The 26,572-nt window shown below is 36.7% G+C and overlaps 1 protein-coding gene across 3 annotated transcripts in view; it reads right to left on the reverse strand.

Moving 5' to 3' along the window:
• The window catches only part of GPR141 (G protein-coupled receptor 141), a 171,262-nt gene that overhangs the window by 67,055 nt on the left and 77,635 nt on the right, over positions 1–26,572 (reverse strand). The window contains exon 1 of one of the 3 annotated variants that reach the window (XM_072964666.1): positions 16,663–16,736. The exons of the other annotated variants lie outside the window; for them this stretch is intronic. The gene's annotated coding sequence lies outside the window, so the exon portion shown is untranslated. Of the gene's footprint in view, positions 1–16,662; positions 16,737–26,572 lie in introns of those variants that run through there. 3 annotated transcript variants of the gene reach the window in all.

The raw sequence follows: 26,572 nt of genomic DNA on the forward strand, positions 1-26,572 counted from the left end.
AAGGAGGCTGTACATGCAAGTTTGCATTAGTACATAAAGGCGTAAAGTGGTCTGATGGAAGCAACTTCAAGTATCTTCCCAAGACTGGGTCCACGAGCCCAGTTCTAAAACTCATAAAAGGTAAAAGATCTCTTTATACAAGGAACACTTTCAGACTTGGGCATGAGTAGGGTTGCTTGGTTTCCCAGACCATAAAGTGCAACACAGAGTGAGTGCCATGAGCATAGTCCTCATTTCTTCTCAGAACTTATTAACCATCATGATTCTAGCCCTGTGAATTAGTGAATTGATGATGGGAGCCGGAGCAGTGACAAAACAACTAGGGAGACCAGCAGGTCCAGCAGGAGGTGGTGTGAGCCCATTGGATACTTGTGTAGGAAAACAGCAGTACCTAGATCTCATTGTAACCATTGGGAGGCAAATGAGTACCTTGTGGCAATCCCTCAGAACCACTGTGGGGGGCTTCAGAAAACTGAGTTCACAGAGGACTAAGGTCATACACCAAGAAATAAGGTAATAAGTCAAAATAATTTGAGAATTAATATTAAAATGACCTTACTTTTACCCACAGCTCTTGAGATCTATGAAGATTCTGATTTTATTTCCTTTATTTTTAACTAGTCCCTATTTCCTAAAACATGTATGTTTGGGTATACGATCATAGCTTATTTAATAAAGTAGGCTCTGAAATCTGACCACCCAATTTGGACACCCAGTTTTGCCATTTGCTAGTTGTGTTACTGCCCTGCTTTTACTCCTTAACCTTTCTGCTCTCACTATACACATCTGCAAAACAGTACCTCCTTCAAAGCATTGTGATAAGTATTAAGTGAAATAATGGATCCAAACATAGCACAGGGCTCAGTCTACAACAAGTATTTGTTCATGTTGGCTGTGTTGTTATCATCGTTAGTATCATCATCTTCATTATCATTGAGTTCATCTTCACTTGGGGCATTAGACCTACTCATCTCACTATACTTTTCATTTTCTTAACACTTATTTTAGGAGGAGAGGGTACAGCTCAGTGGTAGAGTGCACGCTTAGTATGCACGAGGTCCTGGGTTCAATCTCCATTTGAAAAACAAAATTTAAAAATAAAAAATGAAAAACAAAAAAATACTTTATCATGGACTTCAAAGATTTTTTGAATAATCATCTATATGCAAAGATTAGACTCTCACTGTGAATTTCCCCTTTCTTTTTATCAAATAGTGGTGTTTCTTGACTTATTTATTCCTTCATTATTCACTAAATCACTTTATTCAACCATTGTTTAGTATGCCTACTATATGTTAAGCAGAATTCTAGGAACAACATATATGACATAGGAACTGTTTTTACAGTATTAAATATACTCAGGGAGCTTATATTCTAGTGGAGAAGAGAGACAATAAGATAAACAAATAAATATGTAAGGTAATGTTAGGTCAATGTAAGGGCTATAAAGTAGGGCAAATGAAGAGAGTGATGTGAGTTTAAATAGAGAAATCAGGAAAGGCACCTCTTTATTTGTAACAGAGTATAGAGATGTTCAAGCCCAAAGGCATTGATGAAAACAACAGAGTTCTTGGAGGCGAGCAATGAAGAGGAATCTCCTAGATAGCAACAATAAAAATGGTAGAGCAGCTAAAAGGGTAACAGAGAAAACCAGAGAACAAGATAGAGAAGAGCCTTAGAAGAAGAGCCTTCCTAGGGTAAGTCAGGCCTCAAAGACTACCCCTGAAGAGGGGCCGAACTTTAATTGAATCAGACTGTGGAGCCATTTATGACCCAAGGTGGTGCACACTACATGGGAAATAGGCTTCACTGAACTAGTCCAGCCATGTCCCTGAATTAGTAAACAAGCAAGTAAGCAAGCAAACAATAAGAATACCCAAGGAGATCGGGGAGGAGGCAGATCAGTATTCATGCTTGCAACAATATATTATTGAAAATGTCCAGTTTTCAACAGAAAGTGATGAGACATAAAATTAAACAAGACAGTGTTGCCTATAAATAGAAAAAAGAGTAGACAACAAAATTGCTTTTGAGGGCTTCAAAGCAGCCATCATAAATATCAAAGAGCTAAAACAAGCATGTTACAGAAGTAAATAAATATATTATGACAATGTATCCCCAAACAGAATATCAATAGATATAATAAAGAACCAAATGGAAATTCTGGAGTTGAAAAGTACAATAACTGAAATTAAAATTCATTGAGGTGGTTCCACAGACTTGAGTTGGCAGAAGAAAGAATTAACAAACACAAAGATAGATTAATAAAGATTATGTAATCTGAAGAATGAGAGGAAAGAAAACAAAAAATATAGTCAGCCCTTTGTATCTCCAGGTTCCACATCCTCAGATTCAACCAACCATGGATGAGATTTCAAGGTTGGTTGAATCTGCATATGCAGAACCCCAAGATACAGAGGGCTGACTCTTCTACACCATTTTATATAAGGGACTTGAGCATTACTGAATTTTGGTATCTGCAGGGGTTCTGGAACCAATCCCCCAAAGCTACCATGATAATCTCAGTAGATACAAGGAAAGCATTTGACGATATTCAATACCCTTTCAAGAAAAAAATTCAACTAGAAATAGAAGGAAATTTTATCTCTCTGATAAAGAGCATTTACAAAAATCTCACAGCTAATATACTCAATAGTGAAGCTGAAGGCTTTCCTCCTAGGATCAGGAACAAAACACAGATGACCGCTCCCACCACCTGCATTCAACATTGAACTTGACATTCTAGACTGAGGAATTAGACGAGAAAAATAAATAAAAGACATCCACATTACAAAGAAAGAAGTCAAATGATCTCTAGCTAGAAATAGCATTATCTGTTATTTAGAAAACCCAAAGGAATCCACTAATTAATAAGTTAAGCAAGATTACAGAATATAAGCTCAACCTATAAAAATCAATTGTATTTCTACACAGCAGCAATGAACAATCTGAGAATGAAATTAAGAAAACAATTCCACTTACAAAAGTATCCAAAAAAATAAAAGAATAAAATACTTTGGGGTAAAATTAACAAAAGAACCACAAAATCTGTTAAAACTACAAAACACTGTTGAAAGAAATTAGGAAAAAAACTAAATGGAAAGACATCCATGTTCATGAATCAGAGACTTAATATTGTTAAGATAACAATACTCCCCAAATTGGTCTATGGATTCAATGCCATCTTTCTCAAAATCCCAGCTAGCTTCTCTGCAGAAAAGATACCACAGGACTATGTAGTGAAAACAGATACAGAAGGCAAGAGTAGAGGTGGGAAACCCAGTTTACAGACAATGCCACTCATCTAAGTGAAAGACAGCGATAGTCTGGACTAAGCTTATGGTGATGGACATAGAGAAATGTGGCTAGAGTCAAGACATATTCGTGCATAAAATCTGTAAAGACATGAAAATAAGCATAAGGATAAATAACTTGAGTCTGTAACTGTATACAATCTTGGAATAATTTCCTTTAATGAGCTCTTCAGAGAATAACTGCTAGATAAATCTAAATAAATAATGAGAATCTGCTCATTGACTAATATACAAAGCCATTCTTCAGTGAGTATTCTGCATAAAAGCAACATCTTTCTTGATTGTTCCTGGCAAATTCTCAGAAATTCTCACTTAACTGTTTCATTGTAGAGCAAGAAAGCTTGCCTTATCTTTTAAAACCTCCTTCCCCAACTCAAAGTCTTAGGCAGAGAATTAGGGGGTGGGAAACAGCACAGGGGTTCAGGATTCCTAATAATAAATAGAAAGCCATTTATTTCAGAATAGATGTTTAAAGCTATTACATTATTAACTTAAATGAAAGTCTGAACTTTTTTTTCTAATTTCCATTTTACTGAGACATGATTGACATGTAAAATTGTAGGATATTTAAAGTGTACATCATGTATACACTGTGAAACGGTTCTCCTTATCTAGTTAATTAACACACCCATATCTATCACCTCACATATTTACCTTTTCTTTTTTGGTGAGAACATTTAAGTTCTAATCTCACAGCAAATTCCAATTATACAACAGAGCATTAGCAACAATAGTCTGAATTTTTAAGCAATTTTTTCTATCTCTCATCTTCAAGATACTGCAACATCCTATGTGGAATCAAAAAACAATAAAAGAAAACCGTGGACACTATGAACTACTCATCTACAAGACAGAAACAGACTCGTATACATAGTAAACAATCTTATGTTTACTGGGGGAAGGGAGTGAGAAGGGATAAATTTGGGAGTTTGAGATTTGCAAATGTTAGCCACTGTATGTAAAAATAGATAAAAAACCAAATTTCTTCTGTATAGCCCAGGGAACTATATTCAATATCTTGTAATAACCTTTAAGGAAAAAGAATATGAAAACGAATCTATGTATGTATATGCATGACTGGGACATCATGCTGAACACCAGAAATTGACATACTGTGACTGACTATACTTCAGTTAAAAAAACCCACAGGAATTCACTATCAAATATAGATAATAAAAATTGTAAAGCAAAAGAAAGATACAACAGCTAGCAAGCAAGAGACAAAACAGGATAAATTGTGGTTTTCTTGTAAATATGAGTTTATTCTCAGATTGCTAAATCAAAGGGATTGCACCCACTGATGTCTATTTAATCATTTAAGTAACGATATATTTTACTCTTAGCCTCACAGTCTATGCTTCACGTATCAGCTTTAGCTATATCAGCAAAATCCATCCTTTTAATTTATAACTTTCATTTTAATTACTAATTTCTTTATACAATCTGTTTAACTCTATTTCTCTACCTAGGATTATCTCATTTAAAACTCATTTTATCAAACATTTTAACATCTAACTTTGTGTGTGCTTTCAGAATTAGATAGCCTAGAGGGAAAATGCTTTTAATAAGTCAACAATAAAAATACTATTTAAAAAAATTCTATACTAGCAGATACAGTTGACATGGATTATTAGAATTTTTAGTTGACTATGGTTACCCTAGGATTTTGTATTCATGGAAATCAAAGCCCATGTTTTAGATATCTTGTTATTAGTAGGTAGTGCATTGTTCTGTTTTGTTTTGTACACATAGTTCTACTAAATAGGTGCTGAATTCAATACTAATATCAAAACTAAAGTATTTTTATATTTAGCATTTATGCTGTAACAGTATTAAAAGGTAAAAGAGTTTTTAATGTGATAAGCTCTGCAGAGTAGCTGTAGAAATTTCAGGACCTGAAAATCAGATATCTAAGAGCTTAATTTAATTTAATTTAATCCTAGGTAAGTAAAAATCAGGGAGAGGGCTGATTAATAAAGTTAAGGAAAGAAAAGAGCAGGTCCTCACAGGAAACCCTCTGCGGAAACGTTTTTAAATCAAGTACATTATATACGAGAGCAGTATATATCCATTTACAAAGACTCCAGATATAACCAAGCAAGTGTGACAGGCCATTATGCTGGCTGTAGTGAGACTCTACCTATTCAGATAATCATCCTTTTGCTTAAATCACACTACACATCTTGCCTTGACAACCAAATTAAGTTAGAGGGGAAAGAGGACATTCCCAGTTACTATGCGCTGATCATGGGGCTTGGTCCCAGCTTCACAAATTGATTTCAGACATTTAGGGCACCAAAAACTCCAGTTTGTTTTTTTTTTTTTTCTTCTCAGTGATACTATCTGTAATTAGTAACAGCAAAACATTTAACTCCAAAGATGCCAGGCCAATTATTACCACAAATGAAAAAGAAAACATCCAGATTTGTAGCAAAAACCTGAGAGAGTGGTGCAAAGAAGCACAGATGATAAATGTTAATAAGCACCCACAAATATTACAAATAATACTATTTGTGTGCTCCATAATACAATGTACACAGAGAGCCCTTACTTTTCCAACCTGGTAGTATTTCAAGGGGAAGAGGAAAGTTTATTTTTCGCATGTTCTCATCTTAATATTCCTCTTTAGAAAATGGTTGAGCTTTGCATGTAGCACGATAAATTCAGTGAGCCAGTATTTCCCATGTGATTTGGTCTCAGAGAAGCTGTATTACAGTATATGATAAACTACACTGTAGATATGGATTCAAAATGGACGGGTGCATGGAGATTTAGACAGATAGAAGCCACTATTTCTTGAGAGATTCCTATACATCAGACATTGCACTAAGTACTTTGCATAATTACTCCTCATAGTAGAACTGTTTCCCCTTTTAAAAAGTGTTCAAACAGCAAGGTTTATTATTGTGCCAGCGTCAAATGGGGGCAGACTAGGAATCCAACCCAGGCTTGTCTGTTTCCAAATCATGTGCTTTATAAAATTCATTCCATCATGCTCTGTCTTATAATATTAACAACTGTATAGGAAATGTTTACTGGGTGCTAGTGTGTTTACTCTTTGATTACATGGTATGTGTTTCAAATACATGACCTCATATTGTTTTACACGTGAGGCTCAGAAAAGTCAAATATTAAATCATTTAATGACTGCCAAATCCTTGGGGTCCTTTGTTGACCATCCAAATCCAATCACTTGGAAAATATGATGTCTTTACTCTTAAGAGTTTTAATAATCAGTGCTTAGGAAGGAAGGAGCAATATCTTTTGTCTTTAACCTTTAGATCACAAAGAATTCAGTGACTTGCAAAATCTCCTTTGCCAGTTAGTGGTAAAGTCAAAATTATAGCTCCTGGATCTGAATCACACTGTTTCTCTGGACTGCTCTTCACCTGAGCAGGCTACAATCAGCCCTTGTTATTCCACTGCCCAGGAAGCGTCCATGACTTTCACATTGCTGTTTTCCTCTTTGGTGGTCTCCAAGGAGACCAAAGGATGCTTCTCAGTAGAAATAGTGCCTCTTTTCTAATATACAATAAGACCTTGATGGCTCTGTTGGGAGTATGAGTTTTTTCTATAAGTGCGTGTGTGTGTGGCACGCAAGCATGTGTGTGTGTTTTGTTTTTAATAAAAAAAAATTGTAGGGGGATAACATGCTGGCTTGACTTCAGCTTAAAAAGTAAGTTTTTCAGCTTGTTATCTAAACGACTCACCAGAGATATGGAAACTTGATAAAAAATTGATGATAAAGGACTCGCAAGCAGAGCCTGTCCTACATATACATGTGAGGCCCCAAGGGGAAAACCAAGGCTTTGCAAAGCAGGATCTACAAAAAATTCAGCCTCTTCTGCACACAGGAGGAGTGTCTATACTGTGAGAACACAAAGACCTGCTTCCCGACTGGCCCTGGCAGAGGAGGACATTCATTCTTATCACCATGACACTGGGTAATGTGAGCTGTTAGCTCTTACAGGGGGCAAAGCAAGGGCCAAGCCCTGTACTGAATCAAACGGCCAGTATGGACAAGAAAGACAAGACAGCTAAGGAAACGTACACAATCCTTGTTCCTGTGAGATTTAGTAAAAACAGCATATATTTAACCAGGTAACCTGAATTAATTACCTTTCCTGAGCAGTAAAATTGTGATACAAATAATAACTACAATGATGAACTTACGTGCTGTCGGGAAAATTTAAAGAAACTGTGTGTGTGTGTGGTGTGTAATATGCACATAAATATATTATATACACTATACACATATAAAGCATTTGGCACACTACTTATGCATGTATTCATTCATTCATTCAAACACATAATAAATCCTGGTTTCCTGGGTTCTTTTTGTTCTGCCTTCCTTCCTTATCTCAACCTGATTTTTGGCCCAATGCTTGAGATAGCTCTGAAATACTTTTTTCTATTTTGATTGGGATTTAAAATACATTTTGGTGGTTTAAAGAAAATATCATCTTCTCTCTTCTGTTAGAAGAATGATAACTTAGATGTTTCTATCATATCTAAGTAACCGGCTTCCTCTCAAGACTGTAAACAGCTAGAATCAGAGGGTTTCAGTGGGGAAAAAAGAGATGATGAAAAAGCATTCCCCTGAATGTTGCTGCTCTCTTAAAATTCGATCTTTTTCTCCTGCCACTCCCTCTGCTCATCAACCCACAACATTCCCTCATCTCTGTGTATATCTAACAGCCACGCTGAGATGGTTCTCTTTGTGTTAGCATATGTTTCCCAGATTAGAGTTATCTGTAATTTGCCTCTTACAATGCCTGAAATGGTACCTCCGGGCACTCTCCCCTTGTTCTCTGCCTTAATGTCTTTACAACGGCTGTCCTCTCTGTCTTAAGCTCTTGAATACACGCCCTACAACACAGGCAGCTACTTCCTAGGGACTCCCAAGTGTCTGCAGAATCCCACTTCTTAGTTAAGTCCTGTGCAGTCTTCAAATCTAAGCCAGCTGCTTAAGAGAGTTGGCTCCCCTTGTCATACATTCTAAAAATATAAATTAAAACTACATTTTCTTTAAAGCACTTATCCTAGATTGCAATTGTGTGTGTGTGCATGTGTGTGTGTGTGTGCGTGTGTGTGTGTGTGTGCGCGTGTGTGTGTGTGTGGTTGTTTGATAAACATCTGTCTTAACAGCACCATAAGCTACAGAATAGTAAAGACTGTATCTGTTTTCTTCTCCATTGTATCACTGTACTGAGGATAGTGCCGGGCACATGGTAGGCATGCGTGCATTTGTTGAATGAATAAAGCACTGGTAATAACCTACAGAGAAGAATATATCACATAAATATTCCTAAGCCTCATATCCACTTAGGATGATGCTGAAATATCCATATAGAAGGGGTGTTCACTGGAAACGTGAGTAGAACAGCCAGAGTCTTGGGAAAAATCAAGGATGATTTTCAGATACCTCATGGTCAATCCTTAGGTTAAATCTATTACATATAGTACGTATGGTGGCAGCATGTGTACAACACCCGGAATAATATGAGTTGTTCTCTCTGTTCTGTGACTATGGAGCCTGCCCTTCTGAACAACGCCAGACACACAGAAGGGGAGGGCATCAACTTGTGTAGCTTTCCCATGATGTGCTGAGCACTTTGCCTATGACATTTCCTTGAAGGGAAGGATGTATTTCTGCTTATTCCCTGTTCCCTAAGGCACATATGTCAGTCTAGGACATGTAGCAAGTATTGTACTAACAATTTATTAATGCTTGTTAAGGAAATTGCATGCATGAAAAGAGGAATCCTATGACACGTGGGCATCCGCAGACAAACAAAAGCAATGGTGACTTATGAGGACATGTTTTATATGTATGTGATTTAGAAGAGAGAACTGTAGCTGGAATTAAATTCTGAAAATTGAAAAAAATGTATTTGCTTAGTGCTGTAGTAAGAAGTGTTGAAGTAAAAGCAATTAAGACTGCATGTTAATCCCATAGATAAGTTCTTAGCTAATTATGAAAAGATTGCAGCCAAACTTGAATAGGTAAGGATAAGGGGATGCTTGTTATGTGGCTCCTACCTCCAAAGACATCCCCTACAAAATCTGTTTGGCCTCAGCATAGGCAAGCCCTGTAAATTGTTTGTTTGTTCAGAATGGAAAACTGCAAAGAAGGGCAAAAGTAGAAGGAATAGTAAATAAATCTATGCACCCATGGCTCAAACTTGAGTCATTTTAAAGATGCAGAAAATCTTCTTTCATCTATACCCCCACCATTTCTCCCATAACACTAGATTATTTTCAAGAAAATCGCTGATATTATATTTCATCCATGAATGTGCCAATATGAAAAGATAAGGGCTCTTCTTTCTAACATAACCACAATACCATTATTATACCTAAAAAATTATAATTCCTTAGTATCTTAGTCAGTCAGTGCTCTGATCTCCCAATATATTGCATAAACATTTTTATTGTTGGTTGGTTGGTTAGTTGGTTGGTTGCTTTTTGTTGTTGTGGTTTATTTGTTTGTTTTTACAGTTGGCTTGTTGGAATCAAAACTCAAACAAAGTCCTTATCTTGTGTTGGTTGATATATCCCTTATGTCTGTTTTAATTAATAGTTCCTCTATCCTTTGTAGTTTTATTTGTATTTTTATTTTATTTGTCTTTTAAAGAAAATGGGTCATTTGTTCTATAGGGTCTTCTGCATACTGGATTTCATTGATATGTTACCAGGGTGTTGTTTAACATGTTCTTCTGTCTCTTGTGTTTCTTGTACAGTTGTAATTAGAGGCTTGATAGGTTCAGCTTCGATCTTTGGCAAGAATATTTCATAGCTGGTATTTAGTACTTCCTTTTGCATCACTTTAGGAGTCACAGAGTATCTGATTGTGTCTCTTTTTTGTTATATTAAAATTGATCAGTAGATTCAAATGTTGCCAACCTGAGCAATCAACCATAAAGTTTTTTATTAGCTTTTCACCAAATGATTTTTTATAGTCGTTGATACTTTTTGCCTAGATCCAGTTTTCATTAGGAGTTGTGAAATGTTGGTATTCTAATTCTATTATTCTGTCTACATTTTCATTTAGAATTCTTTTATAAAGAGCATTTTCTCATCAATAGAATATGAATATGTTTGTATACATAGTCTTCATATAATTTTTATATAAATTACGGGATAAATGCTTTCCCTTTGTTTACTAGTTTTCAGAATGAATTGGTTCCCTAACATCTTCTAACGGCGATCACAATTTTTTTTTCTTCAAAGTATTATGAACGCATGGATTTGACACATTCAGTATGCTTCAATTCATTGTAGTTATTATCCCTCTTGATGGTTCAATTATCCCATTTTTGAGACAAGTGGAAGCCAATTCAGGTTGGCTCTTGAGTCCTTTTGATATAACTCCAATGATTTTCAATAATTTCCTTACTTTCAAGGTTGAGGATTCAGGCTTATTTTAAGCATTTGCTGCCACAGACCTGAAATCAGCCATCTCTCCAAAGAGCTCTTGTTTCTTTTATGGAAATTAGTACTTAGGGACTACAGTCTGAATGCTTGGGATGATCTCTGCTCTTAGGTAGTAATTTTTCCTGGTCCTTTTCAGTGACCAAACTTAGAAAATATGTAATTTTTACAGAGAAAATTCATCAGGTGTTTATAAAGTTTGTATATTATTTCCAATTCTATTTAGGACTACAGGCTTTCACACAATTTTTTTGATTTTGTGTTTGTATCTCTTTCCTCTTATACTGAAAATATTGAACCTTAACAGCATTAACGTAATTACTTATTTGCTTTTTCCTGATATATATGTGTGTGTGTGTATATATATGTGAATGTATACACACACCTATTATATACATAGAGTTTAGAATAACAATATCAGTAACATTATTAACACTATGGTTACTAAAAACAGTTCATTATTTGTTGTTCTTTCTGTCCAGAGGATCTCTTCCTCAAGGGATGTACAGTGAAATTACTGTGTTTTAAAGTCACTTAAAATAATTTTTCTCTTATTGGTAAAACCACCAACTCAATACATAGTTAGGTTCATTTGTGCCATTTTGCCTTTTATCATTGAGATTTAATTTTGTTCATAATAATGTAATGAATATACATGATACCAAGTCAAATCTACTAAATAAAATACATGCAAAGAAGTCCAGCTTTCTCTTTACCCCTTCCAATCTATTTTCTCCCTCTCCCTAGAGAGAACTATCCTTATGTTTATACTTCCACTGGTTTTTAAATATAAGCAAATGTACCAATTTCATTGATTTACATGCTGCTGTCCAGTTTTCCCAACACCACTTGCTGAAGAGACTGTTTTTTCTCCATTGTGTATGCTTGCCTCCTTTGTTGAAGATTAACTGACCATAAGTCTGTGGTTTATTTCTGGGCTCTCTATTCTGTTCCATTGATCCATACATCTGTTTTAGTGCCAATACCACACTGTTTTGATTACTGTAGCTCTGTGGTATTGTGCGAAGTCTGGGAGGGTTATTCCTCCAGCTTCCTTCTTTTTCTTCAATATTGCTTTGGCAATTTTGGATCTTTTGTGATTCTATAAAAATTTTAGAATTATTTGTTCTAGTTCTGTGAAAAAAGTCCTGGATAATTTGATAATGATCAAATTAAATCTGTAGATTGCTTTAGGTAGTATGGCCATTTTTACAATATTAATTCTTCCAATCCAAGAGCGTGGGATATCTTTCCACCTCATACCATACACAAAAATAAAACTCAAAATAGCTTACAGAATTAAATATAAGACAAGACATTATAAGCCTCCTAGAAGAAAACATAGGCAAAACATTTTCTGACATAAATGTTAGCCTCACAGAGAAAAAAATGTGACAATGAATATATATATGTTCATGTATAACTGAAAAATTATGCTCTACACTGGAATTTGACAAAACATTGTAAAATGATTATAAATCAATAAAAAATGTTAAAAAATGTTAGCAATGTTCTCCTAGGGTAGTCTACTCAGGCAATAGAAATAAAAGCAAAAATAAATAAATGGGACCTAATTAAACTTACAAGCTTTTGCACAGCAAAAGAAACTATAAACAAAACAAAATGACAACCTATGGATGGGAGAACATTTTCAAATGATGCAACTGACAAAGGTTTAACTTCCAGAATATATAAATAGCTCATACAACTTAATAACAAAAAAAAAAAACAATCCAAAAATGGGCAGAAGACCTAAGCAAGCAATTCTCCAGTGAAGATATATAAATAGCCAATAGGCACATGAAAAATGCTCAAGATTGCTAATTATCAGAGAGACTCAAATCAAAACCACAATGAGGTATCACTTCATACCAGTCAGAATGGCCATGATTAAAAGATCCACAAATAATAATTGCCAGAGAGGAGTGTGGAGAAAAGGGAACCCTCCTACATTTTTGGTAGGAATGTAGTTTGGAGTAGTCATTGTGGAAAACAGTATGGAGAGTCCTCAAAAAACTAAAAATAGACTTACCATATGACCCAGCAATCCTATTCCTGGGCATATATCTGCAGGGAACTCTAATTCAAAAAGATAATGCACCCCAATGTTCATGGCAGCACTATTTAGAATAGCCAAGACATGGAAACAACGTAAATGTCCATCAACAGATGACTGGATAAAGAAGCTGTGGTATATTTACACAATGGAATACTACTCAGTCATAAGAAAGAATAAAATAATGCCATTTGCAGCAACACAGATGGGCCTGGAGATTGTCATTCTAAGTCAAGTAAGCCAGAAAGAGAAAGAAAAATACTATATGATATCATTCATGTGGATCTAAAAAGAAAAGAAAAAAGAAAAAAGAAGACACTAATAAACTTATCTACAGAACAGAAACAGATTCACAGACATAGTAAACAAACCTATGGTTACTGTGGGGAAGAGGGTAGGAAGGGATAAATTGGGAGTTCAAGAACTGCTAATATTAATTATTATATATAAAATAGATAAAAAATAATTTTTTCTGTATAGCACAGGGAACTATGTTCAATATCTTGTAGTAACCTATAATGAAAAAGAATATGAAAATGAACATATATATATAAAAAATAAATAAGTATAAGGAAATGTAGATATATTTTCGTATCCTCCCTCTTCTTACATAAAAAATAACATAGTTTGCAAACTTTTCTCCAGTATGCTTTCCCCATTAAATTAAAAATTCTAGAGATCCCTTTAGAGTGATATACAGAGAGCTTTCATATCTTTTCTATGCTGTGTGGTCCTCCAGGGCGCTTATTCCTCTGCTACTCTACATCCGGCTGGTCTCTAGGCTTTTACTATTAGAAAGACTGGCATGCAGTGTCGAAGCCCAAGCAGGGAGAGGAGGATGTTCACCCTGGGGAACCCCCTGCACAGTGTCAGAGGCCAAATAGCACACTGTAGAAAGGCATCTGTATGGAGGACAAGGTGTGGTAGCAGTGATGGGAAATTGGTTATATCCAGAGGGATTGATCAAACAGGTAAATATGTGAAGGATCTGGAGAGCTGTATCTCATTACTGGAGTAAAGAGTTACAATATAAAATGAAAGAAAATAAAAATGGATCCCCTTCACTGAAAACTACAAAACAATGAAGAAAGAAACCAAAGAAAAAGTAATTACAATGATACAAAACATTAATGTATTGAGAAACTCAATACTGTTAAGATACAAATCTTTCCCAAAGTGATTAATAGAGTCAATGTTATCCCAGTCAAAATTCCAGAAGACAGTTTAGTAGAAATTAGTAAGCTGATTTTAGTATTTATAATGAAATACAAAGGACCTAGAAGAGCCAAAATAATTTTGAAAAGGAAGAAAGTTGGAAGACTACAACTATATGATTTTAAATCTTATTATAAAATTATAATAATTAATAAAGTATGTTATTGGCACAAGGATAGAAATATATCCATGGTATGAGTCTTCTGTGATTTCTCTCTGCAATATTTTATTGTTTCCAAATAGAAGTCTTATATGTCGTTTGTAAGTATATTAAAATTTGACTCTATTGTAGATGGTATTGGCTTTTAAATTTGAGTTTTTAATTGACTATTGCTAGTACATATAAATAGAATTAATTTTACACTGGACTTCTATCTGGTGAGCTTGCTATATTTCTGTTTTAATTTCAGTTGTTCTTGTAGATTCATTTAGAATTTTCTACATATATAATCATGCCATCTATGAATAAAAATAGTTTTAATTATTCCTTTCCTCTGTATGCTTTTTATTTCATCTTCATGCCCATTGCACTGGTTAGGACTTCCAATACAATATTAAATAGAAGTGATTAGAGGAGAAACTTTGCCTTACTTCTAAACTTAGAGAGAAAAGCAGTCTTTCACCATTAAGTATATTAGCTGTAGATTTTTTTGGAAGATGTCCTTGATCAGGTTAAAAAAAATCTTCCCTTTATTTCTAGTTTGCCAAGAAGTGTTGTCATAAATAGACGTTTAATGCTTTTTCGGTACATATTGAGATAATCATGTGGTTTTCCTTTATTCTGTTAAGATAATAAATTATATTGATTGATTTTCAAATGTTAAACCAACCTTGCATTGCGGGACTAAAACTCAGTTGATTATAGTGTATTATCTTTTTTATACATTTCCGGACTTGATATCTCAATATTTTGTTAAGATTTTTCTAACTAAATTGATGACAGATATAGGTTTGTCATTTTCCTTTCTTTTAATAACTTTTAATATGTAGTTTTATTATCAGGGTTATGTTGGCCTCATAAAACAAGTTTTGGTACATTTCCTCGTCTTCTGTTTTCTGAAAGCACTTGGGTAACGTAAGCTTTATTTCTTTTTAAAATGTTTATTAGAATTCATCACTGACACTATCAGGACCTGGAGATTTCTTTGAAAGAAAAATTTTAATTATGATTCAATTTCTCTAATAGAAATGAGTCTATTCACTTTTTCTATTTCATTTTATGTTATTTTATCTAAGTTGTGTTTTTTCAAAGAAGTTTTCCATTTCATCTAAGTTGTCAATTTTTTTGGTATAAACTTGTTCATTGTTTTTTCTTATCACCTTTTCCATACCTATAGATCTTGTTTTGATGTTCCTTTATCCTTCTTTATATTAGCAATTTATGTTTTATTTCCTCAATGTCTTGATATATCAGTCTTGCCAAAGTTTATCAATATTAGTAGTCTTTCAAAAATCCAACTTTTGGAGTCATAATATTCTTTATTAATTAATTTCTACTTGTATCTTTTTTGGGGTCAGTGCTGGGGATATCTAAGTATGTCAGACACATTTCAGTGCTCAGATATGTTGGAATGAGCTGTTTATACACAGAGGGCAATTAGCAGGAAATGAACTTCTGTTTGTCCAAAGTTACGGACTGACTTTCAATAGAAGCTGTTTAACTGTTAGACATTATTTAGTTAAGAAAAAAAAGCAAAATAAATTCTTTACTCAAATAGGATATAATAGGATTAAAAACCCTAATGTTATTTGATAGGACTTATATTTTACTGTTAAACTTAAATGTTCTAAATTATTCAAGTTCAATCACCTGGATTATAAAAAACATTCTTTTCACGATATAGTACATAATCAACAAAATTTTTCAGAAAAACCTTTGACTCTTTATCAGAAAAAAAATCATAGACCTAAACTTTGATTGAAAGACTAATGAAAATGGTTCATAATTGTCATTGCTATCTCTGAATCCAGAAATAACATATGTAAGTATTTTACAGAGAAATGGTACTCTGTGTCTGTGTAATGGGTACAATATTTTAAAAATATTTTTTGGTTTGTTTTTTCTAACTGTGAATCACTGTGTTTCCCTGAATCTTGGCCAATACAAAAGGCTTGGTTTGAGACAGGTGTAAAGAAGCCTCGACAGAGGAAGAAAGAGTGAAAAAAGAAATGCACTCTGGTCCCTGAAATAGAAAGAAGAAAGTGAATGAAGGACAGGAAGGTAGTGAGACATTTGGATTCCAATCTCCTCTTTCTGGTCTAAAGTCCCAGAGTAGGCTAGGGGGAAGCCAAGGGCAGAGGGCCTTTCCTCCCACTTCCTGCCTGAGACTCTGGCAGGAGACCACCTGGCAGGTTGCCTGCCTCCAAACCCTTGTCATTTTATCGAGGAAAGGGCAGGACAGCAAATTTGGAGGGGGAGAAACAGTATAAGCTTCTGAGCTGCATTCAGTCCTCCTGCACTTTCAGTAGTTTATTCTGCTGTTAGATCTCAAAGCTGAGATGCCAGCCTGAGCAGTCTAAATTCAGAATCTGAACACTTGACTATGCAGCTGTGCATGGAGAGAAGGAGAACTGTAGAGAATTCCTGCTGTTTCCAAAGTGTAAACAGGCTTCTTAAAATTACTAATGCTGTCGTTTCCCTACCTGAGCTTAAAGGGCCTCCAAGCACGACCAGACTCCTGGAGAGGCTTATGTCCTGCCATCCAGCAATGTACAGCTACACCTGCATTAAGAGAAAGATGCACAGCCTTAAATGCCCTCACCATTAGATAATAATGAAAATATATAACCTAATATTCTAAAGAAAAAGTTAGGAAAGCAACGATAAAGGAATTTAAAATTAAGGAAAGCAGGTGAGAAGAATTAATAAAGGCAGAAATTAACTAATTTGAAAACAAAGATTTTGCCAGAAATAAATACATATTGGTTCTTTGAGCATACTAGCCATCAAAACAAATCTCTGAAAGTCAAATAAATATCAAAACAAAGAAAATATGAATATGAAGCATTTGGAGTAAGAAGGAGAATATAACTACAAATAAAAAAGGGTGTTTTTTGTGTTAAGTTCTAGAGAATGTCATGTATAATCCATTTTATGCTGAAACTCTGAAAATTTCATTGATATTGATGCCCTTTTTGGGTGAAATAGGAAACCAAATTAAAACAAGAAGAGGAAAAAAATCTGAACTGAGCAATAATCATGGAAGGAAAACATGAAGCTGTCAAAGCATAAAAGCTGCTGCCCCCAGGGAGCCATTTCTTGAGCAAGTTTGTTCAGATCTTAAAGAAAAATTATTTCTTTGCTATATAGATTCCTTTTGAGCTTATAAACAGAGAGAAAGCTTCCTTATTAATATTAGACGGCTAACATAATCCTGATTCCTGACTCTAATAGAAGTAACACCCAGAGGGTAAAAACATAACATATTGCATGTTCACGTATTAATGTTAATGCACAAGAGTCCTAAATAAAATAGAGAACCTAACTCAGCACCTTATGTTCCAGAAATTCCTTTATTATTATTATAATTTCTAATAATTTCATTAATTACTTGAGCATTTCTTATATGTCTGGTGGAATCTAAGGCAATGGGATAGGAAAAAGGGAAAAAGCCGAATCGAAAAAAACCAAAGAAATTTCCTAGTGGCAAGTCTTCTCAATGCCTTTTATTTGTTCATATACAAGAAGGATCAACTGTCTTCAGTCTTTCCAAATTTAGTTGATTATAAAATCTTTTTTAATGCCAGAAATAATGTGATTTCTAACTCAGTTTGAGAAACACTCGATAATGTCAACAGATGAAAAGGAGGAAAGCAGGTAATCATTTTGATGGATGGTAAAACAGCGGTTGACAAAATTCAATGTTCATTCTGTTAAAACACTTTGGAGGTACACTCCAAAGTGAGAGCCAACCTAAAATTTCACAATGATGGATTAGAGGCATTCTTGCTTAAGTCAGAAAAAGAAAAACAAATTAGCATGCTTATGTAGGAATGCTTAAATATTCTCACTGGGGCACTGATGCAAGAAAAGAAATAACAGACACAAATATGGGGAAGGAAAATATACAATGTTAATTTATAATGATCAGTTATCAGAAAAAGAACTCGAAAGAGCCGAAGTAAATGTTGAAATCTTAAGAATATTCAATAAGTTGTTCAGTTAGCAAAGACAAGATCAATCACAATGATGTACAGCAGAAATTAACACAACATTGTAAACTGACTATACTTCAATAAAAATATATATAACCAAGAAATAAACCATTAGGAAATGGAAAAAATTATCTCATTTTCAATAACCACAAAATATAAGAAATAAATAGGAAAAAAGTAAAAGAAGGATCCTGGACCTATTTGAACAAAATGCTTCAACTCCACTGAGGGCCATAAATGAAAAGTTGGACAGCCAGAGACACAACATGAATCTGACAAAATATACGTGAACATAATTCAACAGCAAACTATTTGCTAATAAAAATATTTTCCATATATACTACAAAGGGTAAATCTCCTTAATACAAGACTTGATAAGAAAAAAATTAATACAATAAATGGCAAAGCTTCATTAACACAACTTGGAAGATAAGAGAAAATTAACCAATTGACACACGAAAATATGCTTAACTTCATTATTCAGCAAAAGAATGCAAACTGATAATAATGAGTTACCATGTTTTATCTATTAAACTGTCAACTATTACAAAATATGATGATACTCAGTGGTTAGGGTGATGTAGGGCACAGATACATATGACTTCTGGGAAAAAAACTGGAACTGTTTTTCAGTGGGCAATGTAACATTATATACTGCAACATCTTTAAATACCTTGGATGCCATTGCTAATGTTTTACTCTGAAAATTTTTAAAGATCTGTGAAAGGCTTAGCTATGAAATTTCTCTCATGGTATTTTATTTAGAGTGAAAATTTGGAGAAGCATAAATGTTCACAATAGGAAATTGGTTAAAAACACTTTTTATACAGAAATACTTTATTCTGTCATTATTAATTATACTATGCATGAAATTTTGCGATCTAGAAATACTCTCCTGATGTATTCAGAAGAATAGACAGGTTAAGAAACATTAAAAAGAGATTGACAGCGTCTAAGAACAAGATAGAGAGATACACAGAGAAGATTCAAATGAATATATGCACAGCTGTTAAATGTAGCTATGTGAAGGAATTTGGGGTGTGTTTTATTTTGTGTTTCAATTATCTGTAATTTTTTTACAATTAATATGCAGTATTTATAACAACATCAAAAAGCAGTAAAATGTATCATTTCAATTGTGAATAATATTACAGCAAAATATCAGTGACGGTTATCTCAGGATGAGAGGGCTGTGGAACCTTTCCATTTATGTTTTCATTTGTAAACTTTTTTTGGGTTCCTTTTAATGAACCGGTATAACTTCTGCAATTAAAAAAAAAGCCAAATACTATTTAAAAAAAAAAAAAGCAACACCTAGATGCTCTCTGTTGCCATTAGAGTCCAAAGTTCATTTGAAAGTATGTAAGTTTCTTCATGATCTGGCCCTTACTTCCCAGAAGACATCTCTCTTACTATCTCCTCCACCACAGTCCAAGGCGGGACAGAACTACTTTCAGTTCTCTAGAAAGACCAAAGCTCACTCTCTCGCTCTGGGCATTTGCTCCTGACCCCATGGACCTTCCCACTTCTCACAACTCCTTCTACTGGAACCTTCCCACCCCCTCACCCTTCACCACACTGCTTGGTGAGTCAGGTGCTCCCTGCATACCTACATCATTGCATTAATCACATACCATTTTCTCTTTGCTTGTCTTTCTCACTCACTGGATTCTAAATTCCCTAGAGGGAAGCACTTAATGAGCGATCAACCATTATTGTTATCAAAGGAGGTAATGAATGAGTAAGAGAATTAATGGAACCAGCCTCTGTGTATCAGATCCTGCTGCTGACACCTCAGTTACTTTATCTCACTGAATCCTAACCAAGATTTAGGAGGTAGGTATTATTATGCCGCCTTTCCAGATAAGGAGACTAAGAATCTAGAAATTTGGTTTGCCCTCTGTAGCCCCTAGCATATAGTGAATGCTAATAATTACTGAATAACAGAGTAAAAGAGCACTCATCGTCTGTGGCCATTTCTGTAAAGTCAAAACTAAGTGAAGAAATGTGCTTGCTAGTTACCTGGGTAATTAAAACAAAAATCACCTTGCTATAAGGATGAGGTTGAGAGTGGAAATAGAAACAGGTTGTTTATTTTACTTTTTTCTTTTTGTCCTGAATTATCTTAAATGGCTACACAGAGTGCTGGAATTCATCTACGTTGAAACCCCTTGAGAATTTTTATAGGTTGAACCAGAACAGAATAATGAAATGAACCCTCCTAGGCAGGAAGGCAGAAGCAGACATGAAAGATGATTTCTCTGCGTTATTTGGCCTTTATGGAAAGAACCACGATAAGCTTCTAGAAAATACATTATTTATGTGATGCAATAAGGTGAGCTTTCTTTCTTCTTTTCAAATAATAACTTATTTTATATTAACCATGGTATGAAACATTGCCACTAAAGTTGTTCCTCAGAACAAGTGAATTGTATTTGATCTCATACCCTGACCTTTCCATCTATTTCCATAATTCGCATCTTTCATCAGTGAAGCTTTATTCGTGTCAATATTCCATTTCTAGTTCAGCATGGATTCAATGGATTCAAGAAATTTTTCTCTCTTGAATCACACCCTTTGTTCCCTACATTTAGTTTTCTTTGGTTTCCAAGTGATCCTTGGTCAATTCATGCTTACCTCTGTATTTCATTCCCTTCTACAAAAATAACACCCTTTAGTTGTGCAACAGTTGAGAAAATAGATGTTTGCAAGTAATTTTTATTTTGTTAATAAATAATATTTATTTATGCAAGATTGTTATTGGAGCACCAGGACAAACAAATTCAAAATTCAAATAAGGAGATTTTTATTCAGGATATCAATTTAGAGGAGAAAGTTAATTAGGACTTGATATAAAATTTACAAATCTAAATCACACAAATATGAATGTTCTTCCCCAGTGACATTTGGTAACAATTTAGGCGCTGACTCATAAATGCATACAGAGCAAATGTTCATTTTCTTCCTTCTCACCATGGAAAGCCTCTTGTGTGCCAGGTGCTGTGTTAGACACAGACTCTTTCTGTTGGAGTTCGTGGTCTTGGGGCAAGACAGACGAAATCACACTAATGAGTGTATAATTACAAGCCAAGGTGAGTATCCCGGAGACAAGGAGCATGGTCACAGGAGCTTCTCTTGGGTGAAACAGTCAAGTGGCTCACCTTCCAAATCTCTAAACTGTGCTCTGTGAAATTCCTGCCCTGCCTGTGACCACACTGAAACATTCTCCCTGCCAAATGCTTGAGGAGAAAAACTTGATAGACCTGAACTGGCCTGAATTTTAAAATTCAGTTAAAAAGTCTTCTGCTTTACTGTTGACACTGCAGCATATCTTATTTTCAGGTGTGAAATGAGAAATTTCATCTGGGTGGCTGCCCACCTACCAAGGCTTCATTTAGAATCTGTGGTCCAAAGTATTTGACTGTCTGCAGCAAAGAAGGGCTTGGAACAAGCACCAGGGTTAAAGCCACTGTGACAACAGCCAGGCAGTGTGGTAGCATCTGGCAGCATGCATGGTGTTGCCTGGACAACAATGTCTTGCTTCACCATTGCTCACAAATAAACTCCCTTTGTACCCCCATACACACACACCCTCACATCAAATGCTTACACTTAATTAGAAACATTAGGTAAAGAATGATAAAGCAAGATGCTTGAGTCCATGCAGAACAACTTAAAGCCAGGGAAGGAACTGAATGAGTAGAAAGAAAAATTGGCCTTTTGGCAAATACACAGGTCAAGGCAGACTTTGTACCTGGGTATAATGGATTGGGTTCAAGGTTAAGTGAGTTCCTGTTAGGTGCCTGATGACTTCGCGTGGAGTAAGTATCATCTTACAAAACTGTAGAAGAACAACTCAGAAAGTTAGGTCTGTTAGCAGAGAAGGGAGGAGCAGAGGGAGGGAGGGACAGCCCAGTCCTCAGGTGGTTTCATTTCTCTTTGAATGCTCAGAGTTTTGGATTTGAATCCAAGTCTCTGACCTCAAAGCTCTGCATTTTCTACTAAAGGGTAAGCGTACAACAAAATTCTCATTTCTAAAAGTCAGCCCTCCACATAAACTCAGTCCATGCTGATTTCAGAAAGCAGAGGAAATTTTAGTGGTTCCCCATGAAACGATGAAAACACTTAAACTCCCCGAAAGGCTTTCACAGCCTCCCACCAAACAGCTCCCAACTATTGGTCTGATCTTACTTTCCACTTCCAGGAACAGCACTAGACCAGCATTTCATGGTGTCGGCTGTCTCCCTCCAGATACTCCTCTCCCACCACCAGAGACCTTAGCATTCTTCATGTCCCTGCTCCTACCATCTCACCCTCTGCAGGAGGGCTCCCAATTCCCTTCCAGATTCTTGTCACTCTCTCTGGACTTCTGTCACCTGTATCAAGTCTGAGGTCATCTTCAGCCACTTGGACATTTCCCCACAGACCCAGCACAATACAGGGCATGTAACTGGTTTCCAATAAATATTGATTGCGTTGACTTTAAAGGCGATGGTCTGTAACTTTATTTGCAGCTAACCTTAATAATCTCTGGAAGTTTCTCCTGGAAGATGGGAAAATCACATTTCCGTGGTCTAACACGAAATTCAAAGGCAGAAAACCCAGCATGGCTGTCTTGTAAGTGGCCCCTGTTACTCCTGGTGCCTGATTAAGAACTTGCCTGCCCAACCAGGTTATGTGTGTATGTTAGACCCGACTGGGAGAATGAAATGATGCTGGACAGAAAAAGTCCCACTGATTTTGCTTCATGCACCTCAGCTCAGCGGCTGGGCCTGGGTGCCAGCCGCACCCATTGAAATAGTAACCAGAGTCCTGAGTGTTTTGAGAGGAGCTGTGGACTTGAGAGGCATCTGTTTCAAAGGCTCCAGTGGTTGCTCTGGGAGATGCACCTGCTGAGATGCCATTTGAAATTCCAGTTTCTTAACAAACGTCCTCTCACTGGCTGAAACCACAGCTCCAGCAGACTCCAGGGGGCTGTCTGCACTGCCCTCAGGTTCACGGCTAGCAGGTCTGCTCTGCAGGACTCTAGAAATGCAGTGCCTGTGTCTTCCTTAATCCCTTAATTGGCTCTGAGGAGATTCCATCCTCCTGAAAAGGCCACAGGGAGATAGGGAGCAGTGGTGAAAAAAAAAAAAAGCATCCTGACTATTGAAATGATACTCATTTATTCCATGAGCACTTAACACCAAAATGAAAACAAACATAAAATTACAAAGTAGTTTATGTCCTTTTCCTTATTTAATATTGCCAACATTGTTCTTCACAGCCGCATGCTGCCTTCCTTCAAAAGGTCCCAATGCACTTCTCAGATGTCATGTGGACACAGACATCCCTGACAAAAGAGCAGAGACTGCTAAGTGGCGTATCCTGCCCTTGCCTCAACAGCCTTCTCCAAGTTCAGCATTTGAATGTGAGGATGGAAAAAAATGGTAAAGAGAGGAGGTAGGTTGGATAGACAGACAGAGATAGAGGTCAGACAGAGAGAGCCAGGAAGAAAGATGGAAGAGAGACAGACACAGGGAAAGGCTATGTTGAAGACAGCCTTCACCCAAGCCAGTGCCAGGGCTGCCCTGGGCTAAATGGTTGTCCAAGACATTTTTTTTCCTCCCAAGCACCACTCCCTCTGCTCTCCTGCCACACTTCCCCTACCCACATCAGCCCGCTAAGACTCTAGTATCCCCAAGTCAGACCCCGCCTGGCATGGCAGAGATACAGAGATGCTTTTATAGAGTAACAGAGTAAGAAACAGGTTCAAGGAAAGAGAACATGAGAAAACAGACATGGGGAGAAGGAAAAAGAGAGAGAGAGGTGCTGTGATCATGGAGAATATCTCTGGGAAGCGATTTTCACTTACAAAGTAATAAGCCTGCTGGGAGGGGGCACGGGAGGGGTGGAGGGTTATCTCCCGCCTTCGCCTCACCTCCACTGGGGCCAGGCTGGCTGCGAAGTGGAGGAGGGGCCTTTCCCCGTCCCCTGCCTTGTAGCTCAGTTGCCAACCACCGGTGATCTCCAAGGTCCCCGACTTGCAGGGCTGACTCCTCCTTTTAATATTTAAGTGACTATGACTTATATTTAGGAAACATACACTTAAGTCTATAGAGTTCAACTGTCATGCTGTCTTACAGTTTATAAGCCAATGTCGTCACAAAAAATACATAATAAAAATCAAAAACATATGTAGAGAAAGAAATAAAACAAATGTGGCTGAATGTTAATTCTTGGCTCTATATGGTGGGCATAAGGAAGTCAGAGTGCTATTCTCGCAACATTTCAGGATGTTGCAACTTTTCATTTATAAAAGGTTGAAACATTTTTTAAAAAAATAGTAAAAAGCAAGAAAAGATTGCACGGAGATCCTTGCCCTTGCCCAGTGGGTGGGAAATCAACGCCCTTCCACACCGCTCCCAGGCGCTGCTCGCTCTGATTCCCTGCACTTGCTGAGTCTTCTCTTCAGCCTCTCCTCACGTTTGCTTGGGCTCCCTGCTCTGCACCCCACATGGACCAAACAGGGAATACAGCCTCTTCTTCCTTGATCCCCACAAAACTCGCGACACAAGGCAGTGTGTACAACCACTTCGACCAAGACCCTGGGGCAGTGGTTGGGGGCGGGGCTTACGTTACAGAGCATCGAAGGATGTAACGGAAAATGAAATATTTTAAAATCCAACTTACAAATACTGTTTCCCTATATGGTTTTAAAATGAACAATGCAGTTTAACATCCTACTCTTGAAGTAATATTTCCAATAAAGTAAGACAACTGAAGGGTGGCCGCAGCTGTTTCTAGGAGTCTCCTAGCCAATGCCACCACCGGGAGGACCGGCTTAAGGCTTTCCTGCTGATCTTCTCTCCTCTTCAAGTCCCAGCCTCCCATCACACCGCTCAGCTGGTTCTCTTTCCTCCTCCACCCCTCCCTCTCTCTGGTCACAAAAACTGAATTCAACTCAATTTCTCATGCAAAACCACTCAGCTCTCTCTCTATTCTGTCCCCTGCTTCCAAACTCTATGTCGATCTGAGTGGTAGGAGGGACCACTGCATTCAATAGAGCCACAGCTCTATTAATTCATTTGGTTAAGCAAAAAAATCATTTGCCCCCTGAGAGCAATTACGCTAGCAGAGGGCAGAAGCATCAATGCCATGTTTATTTAAACAGCATTTAGAAAATTTTTGCTACTGTGACCTGTGGCTTCACCAAAGATCCCTATTTAAAATGTGGCAAACCCTCAATTGCAGTTTGTATGGGAACTTTTGTGAAGCCTGCCGCAGAAAGGCAGCTCTATTTAAAATGAGCTAGAAGAATGCTGCTGTCATCATATCTCCCTGGGTCACTAGCCTGGGAGAGGACAATTGAAACAATGTAAAGACGTCTACTGCCACCCACCTCTTCCCAGCCTGATGATCTGCCAAGTATCACTGGTATTCTTGGCTCAGCCCCCTACCGACAGCTCTATTCAGCCTCTTCAATTCTGTTCAAATTTTATTGACTGGATCTCAGCTCCTTCCGGGGGCCTTACTTTGTTTTTCCTGTGCCAGGGTCCCAGACCTGTTCTGGACCAATGCTGTTTCCAGAAAATCTGCTTTCCGAGCACGTCCTCCTACAGTTTAACCTGTTTGGTTTCCTAAGAGCAGGATTCAATGACCTCTGCCCTCATATTATTTTTGCCAGTCCCAGTTTTCATGGGCCACATGACAACCCTGAGGAACATCTTCCCTTCCTTGTCATTTCTTCCTCCAATATCCCAACTCCCACAAGATACTTCTTCCTGGAGGCTTATTCCAGTTCTCCACTTCGAGGGAAGTCAGTGCACACTCTGCCTGGAGCTTTGGATAATCAGAAAGAGCCATGGATAGATAATCAACAAGTTTCTACTGAATAGCACAGGAAAGTATATTCAATATATTATAGTAATGTGTAATGAAAAAGAACAATGAAAACAAATATATGTATGTATATGTATGACTGAAACATTACGCTGTACACCAGAAATTGATACAACATTGTAAACTGACTATACTTCAATTAAAAAAAGAAAAGAAAAAGAACCATGGAAACATTACTGGTCTAAGACCAACCAAAGGCCTCCTTGTTCTGAGCAAGACCACGTTGGAGCTTTTTGCTTGCATTAAAATGGAGGCTTCAGCACGATAAGAAATAAAAACATGTTCAAAGGTCTCACTCTCCCATCCTCTATTAAATGAAGTTCCAGGTAATATTTAAATAGCACCTTCACTCCTGGATAAAGGACCCACAAGAGGCCCCAATCAGTGGCTGATGGCTCCACAGCAGCCAAAACTCTGTGAGTAATCCAGGGCAGGGTAGCCATCTCTACCCTCTCGCTATTTCACTCAGGTTAAACGGTACGATTACAAGTTATCTTACCAGATTTGAGACAGTATG

The sequence above is a fragment of the Vicugna pacos genome, chromosome 7 (assembly GCF_048564905.1).
Source record: "Vicugna pacos chromosome 7, VicPac4, whole genome shotgun sequence".
In the NCBI taxonomy this organism is placed as follows: Eukaryota; Metazoa; Chordata; class Mammalia; order Artiodactyla; family Camelidae; genus Vicugna; species Vicugna pacos.